Source organism: Loxodonta africana, chromosome 11, assembly GCF_030014295.1.
Source record: "Loxodonta africana isolate mLoxAfr1 chromosome 11, mLoxAfr1.hap2, whole genome shotgun sequence".
NCBI classification, from domain to species: Eukaryota; Metazoa; Chordata; class Mammalia; order Proboscidea; family Elephantidae; genus Loxodonta; species Loxodonta africana.
This window is the reverse complement of record NC_087352.1, coordinates 20,129,460-20,135,479: the sequence shown is the minus strand read 5'-3', so window position 1 is coordinate 20,135,479 and position 6,020 is coordinate 20,129,460.

Sequence of the window (6,020 nt, the reverse complement as noted above, 5' to 3'; positions counted from 1 at the left end):
AGAAGCTAGTAAAGGTCAGTTATCAATAGTTTGTTCCTCTTTGTCACTGCATACTATTCCTGTGTATGGGCATAACAAAAATGTATTTGAGTTCACCAGCTGATGGACATTTCAATTATTTCCAGTTTTTGTGTGTATTTTATCGCAGGTGGAGCAATTCCACTTCTAACAATTTGTAAAATGCCTTTTTCAAATGTGAGAGTAAAACAGGCTGCTCTGTAAAAGTGTGGTGCAGTAAATTACTTACTGTGGCCCTTCTAACCATAGTCTTTGTGACTCCCATCAAACGACTGAGTCAGGACTATGCAAATGAGGTGCTTGTGGCCCACAAGAGGATTGGATTGTTGTTGTGAGGTGCCACTGAGTCAGTTCTGACTCATAGTAACCCTGTGTACAATAGAACCAAACAGTACCGGATCCTGTGCCATCCTCACAACTGTTGTTATGCTTAAGCCCATTGTTGCAGCCACTGTGTCAATCCCTCTCATTGAGGGTCCTCCTCTTTTAGTACTGACCCCTCTACCAAGCATGATGTGCTTCTCCAGGGACTGATCCCTCCTGACATGTCCAAAGTATGTGAGATATAGTCTTACCACCCTTGCTTCTAGGGAGCATTCTGGTTGTACTTCTTCCAAGACAGATTTTTTTTTTTTAATTTTTATTGCGCTTTAAGTTAAAATTTACAAATCGTCAGTCTCTCATACAAAAATTTATATACACCATGCTATATACTCCTAGTTGCTCTCCCCAAGACAGCACACTTCTCTCTACCCTCTATTTTCGTGTCCATTCAGCCAGCTTCTGACACCCTCTGCCTTCTCATCTCCCCTCCAGACAGGAGCTGCCCACAGTCTCATGTGTCTACTTGATCCAAGAAGCTCACTCCTCACCAGTATCATTTCCTATAGTCCAGTCCAATCCCTGTCTGAACAGGTGGCTTTGGGAATGATTCCTGTCTTGGGCTAACAGAAGGTCTGGGACCATGACCTCTGGGGCTCTTCTAGTCTCAGTCAGACCACTAAGTCTGGACAATTGTTTGTTCTTTTGGCACTCCATGGTATATTCAATATTCTCCAACACCACAGTTGAAAGGAGTCAATTCTTGTTCGGTCTTCTTTATTCATTGTCCAGCTTTCACGTGCATAGGAGGCAACTGAAAACACCATGGTTTGGGTCAGGTGCACCTTAGTCTTCAAGGTGACATCTTTGCTTTTCAACACTTTAAAGAGGTCTTTTGCAGCAGATTTGCCCTGCAATGTGGCTTTCATTTTTTGACTGCTGCTTCCATAGGCGTTGATCGTGGATCCAAGTAAAATGAAATCTTTGACAATTTCAATTTTTTCTCCATTTTTCATAATACTGCTTTTTGGTCCAGTTGTGAGGATTGTTTTTATTGTGCCTTAAGTGAAAGCTTACAATTCAAGTCAGTTTCTCATACAAAAACTTATGCACATTGTTATGTGACCCTAGTTGCTGTCCCTACAATGTGACAGCATACTCCTTCTCTCCACCCTGTACTTCCCGTGTCCATTCAACCAGCTCCTGTTCCCCTCTGCCTTCTCATCGCACCTCCAGACAGGAGCTGCCCAGTCTCATATGTCTACTTGAGCTAAGAAGAATGCACCTCACGAGAATGATTTTATGTCCTATAGTCCAATGTTTGAAGAGCTGGCTTCAGGAATGGTTTTAGTTTTGGTCTAACATAGATTCCGGTGGCCATGACCTCTGGAGACCCTCCAGTCTCAGTTAGACCATTAAGTCTGGGCTTTTTACTAGAATTTGAGGTCTGCATCTCACTTTTCTCCTGCTCCATCAGGGACTCTCTGTTGTGTTCCCTGCCAGGGTGGTCCATGATGGTAGCCAGGCACCATCTAATTATTCTGGTTGCAGGCTGATGGAGTCTCTGGATTATGTGACCCTTTCTGTCTCTTGGGCTCATATTTTCCTTGTGTCTTTGGTGTTCCTCATTCTCCTTTGCTTCAGGTGGGTTGGGACCAATTGATGCATCTTAGATGGCCGCTTACTAGCTTTGAAGACCCCCAGACACCACTCACCAAAGTGGGATGCAGAACATTTTTTAAATAAACTTTGTTATGCCCATTGACCTATATGTCCCCTGAAACCATGGTCTCCAGACCCCTGCCCCTCAAAGTCTTTGGTTGTATTCAGGAAACTTCTTAGCTTTTGGTTTAGTCCAGTTGTACTGACTTCCCCTGTATTGTGTTGTCCTTCCCTTCACCTAAGATAATTCTTGTCTACTAAAAAAAAAAAAAATTTTTTTTAATCCAGTTAGTGAATACCCCCCCTCCCCACCCTCGTAACCATCAAAGAATGTTTTCTTCTGTGTTTAAAACTTTTCTTGAGTTCTTATAGTAGTGGTCTCACACAATATTGTTCTTTTTGCGACTCATTTCGCACAGCATAATGCTTTCCAGATTCATCCATGTTATGAGATGTTTCGCACATTCATCATTGTTCTTTATTGTTGGGTAATATTCCATCGTGTGACTATATCATAATTTGTTTATCCATTTGTCTGATGGGCACCTTGGTTGGTTCCAAATTTTTGCTATTGTGAACAGGGCTGCAATGAACATGGGTGTGCATCTATCTATTCATGTGACAGCTTATTCCTCTAGAATATATTTTAAGGAGTGGGATTGCTGGATCATATGGTACTTCTATTTCTAGCTTTTAAGGAAGCACCAAATCGATTTCCAAAGTGGCTGTACCATATTACATTCCCACCAACAGTGTATAAGCGTTCCAGTCTTTCCACAACCTCTCCAACATTTGTGTTCAATTCTATTCTTAAGATGGTCTCTAAATGCAGGTAGGATATACTCAAGGTAGTACTTTGGCTCTCATTGACTTGATATAATTTTCTTCAGTTTCAACTCGAACTTGCGTATGAGCAACTGATAGTCTGTTCCCCAGTTGGACCCTGGCCTTGTTCTGACTGATGATACTGAGCTTCTCCATCTTCTTTTTCCACAGATGTAGTTGATTTGATTCCTGTGTATTCCATCTGGTGAAGTCCATGTTTATTGTTGCCATTTATGTTGGTAAAAAAAGGTATTTGCAATGAAGAAGTCATCGGCCTTGCAAAAGTCCATCATGCGATCTCTGGTATCAATGCTACAAACTACACAGTAAGAAAACAAACCATAGACTAGAAAATGGGCAAAAGACATGAACTGCCATTACAACAAAGAGGATATGCAAATGGCAAATAAACAATGGAAAGGCATTCAACATCATTAGACGTGAGATAAATACAAGGTCATGATCAAATACCATTACACACGTACTAAAATGCCTAATATAAAATGTAATGACAATAAGTGCTGGTAACAAAGAGCAACTGAATCTCTGATGTTGGTGATGGGATGTCTGAAATAAAATATATTGAATATACCAAGTGTGGTAGAGAATATGGAACCATTAGACCTTTGCTGGTGGGAATGTAAAATAGTATTAACAACTCTAGAAAATAGGCTGGTGGTTTCTTATAAAATTAGACACAACTAAACATATGACCCAGCAATTGTACATCTGCATACCTATCCTAAAGAAATGAAAATGTTCACAGAAAACCCTGTATACAAATTTGAACCCATTTTTATTTATAACAATAAAATCCTGGAAACAACTCAAATCTCCCTTAAGAATGAATTGATAAACAAACTGGCACATCCAGTTTGCATACAATTCAGTAACATAAAACTATTCATCAGCTTAGATGAATCTAAAGAGCAGTTTGGTGTGTGACAAAAACACCAATCCGAAAAGCTTATGTACTATATGATTCCATTTTTAAAAAACTGGCAAAATGACAAAATTTATACTGATGGAGAACAGATCAGTGGTTGCCAGGTTTAGGCTTGGAGAGAGGGTATGAGCATAAAAATATAGCATGAAGAAGTTTGTACTGAAGTAGTTTTACATTCTGATTTTGGTGGTGGCTACATCAATCTCTAAATGTAATAAAATTTCTTAGAATTACACACTAAAAAGAGTTTCATGTAAAAACTAGTGAAAATCCAAATAAAATTAGTCATTTAATTAATAGAATTTTACTCATGTCATTTTCTTGGTTTTGATAATGAAATGTGATTATGTAGGATGTTCTCACTGCCAGAAGTTGGGTGAAACATACCAGGACAGTCTCTAGACTATTTCTGCAATTTCTTGTCAGTTTAAAATTATCTCAAATTAAATGTTCTATAAAAATAATTTTGAAGGTTATTTCGTAATCTCTTTGGTCATATTATAAACCTAGTTAAGCATTTCCAAAAATGTTACATTTCTAAATTTAAAATATTCAGTTTCCAGGGGTGGGAGGAAAGGAAAAAAGGGGGAGCTTTTGCTTAGGGGGCAGTGAGTTTAAGTTAATGGAATAGTTTGGAAAAGGATAGTGAGAATGGCTGCACAACTTAAAGAATGTAATCAGTGTCACTGAATTATACATGAATAAATTGTTGAATTGGTATATGTTTTATCATTTCACCACAATAAAAAAAAAATTGTTTCCTTTTTAAGTACTTCAGTAGCTGAATTAAAGAAACTCAGAGCCAAGGAAATATAAAAACTTATCATGTAATATGGGATATATATATAATAGTCATAGAATATTCCTCCTCTATATATAAGAATAAAAATTAGGGATGAGGAGAGCAGGGCACTTTTTTTTTTTTAAATTATGAAAGCATTGGGAAGGCAACTAGGAATAAGGTTAAAAGTATTCAGTCTGAAAATGCACATCAGGTGTTATCTGGTATATGAGGTTAGACTTGTAATGAAAAGCACACAGACATTCATTTTCAAAGGACTTCATCCATCTTCATGTGTTCTCTGCCATTTCTGATATTTTGCTAACGGTGCACCACAATTAGCATGTTTATAAGTTTTATTTCCTGTATCATTTTGTGACAAAAGATGCAACAGAATGTATTACTGAAATACTGTCATAAACATTGTTATTTTCACGTTTCCCTCCAGTGGGCAGTCTCTGACACTTGAGATTTTATTTTTGGATGAAGGCTTTCCCATGTTCATTATATTTGTATCAGCTAGAAGCTCAATGATGATCTATGATAACCACTGATAATTACCAAACCCAGTGCCATCGAGTCAATTCCGACACCCTATAGGACAGAGCAGAACTGCCCCACAGAGTTTCCAAGGAGTGCCTGGCAGATTCACACTGCTGGCCCTTTGGTTAGCAGCCATAGCACTTAACCACTACGCCACCAGGGTTTCCATCCACTGATAATTAGATCTACCTAAACTCTGTATTTATAGGACTTAACTCAGTATAAAATGTATTCTATATTCAGACAAATAATTTTTGTCTGAAGGCATTTCCACATTAAATGGACCAGAGTTTTTTCCTTTGTGGTTTTCACTGACAGAGAATGTGAGGTGATGATCACTAACGGCACTACCACATTCACTGCACTGAAAAGGTTTCACTTCAGGGAAAATTCTTTAATGTTCTGAGGGTGCACATCTCACATCAGGCAGACCCATACTGATTATATTCCAATGCGCTAAAAGCCCACTGTGTTAGGCTGGGTTCTCTAGAGAAGCAAAACCAGTGAAGTGTATATATATATATATATATATATATATATGTATATATATATATGTATATATATATGTATATATATGTATATGTATATATATATGTATATATATGTATATGTATATATATACACATATATATACACACACACATATATATGGGGAGAGAGAGAGAGATTTATCTCAAAGAAATGGCTCACACAGTTGTAGAGGCTGCCAAGTCCGAAGTCCATGGGTCATACATCAGGCTGGAGGCTTTTCCTTACTCATGTACCTGCAGGGGCTGATGAACCCAAGATTGGCAGGTCAGATGGCAGGCTGCTGGCTCACAGGCCGCAGAGGCTGATGAATCCCATGATTAGCAGGAAATACAGCAGGCCGCTGGCTCAAGTCCCAAGAACTGGAGGTCAGATGATGATGAGCCGGATGCAGGA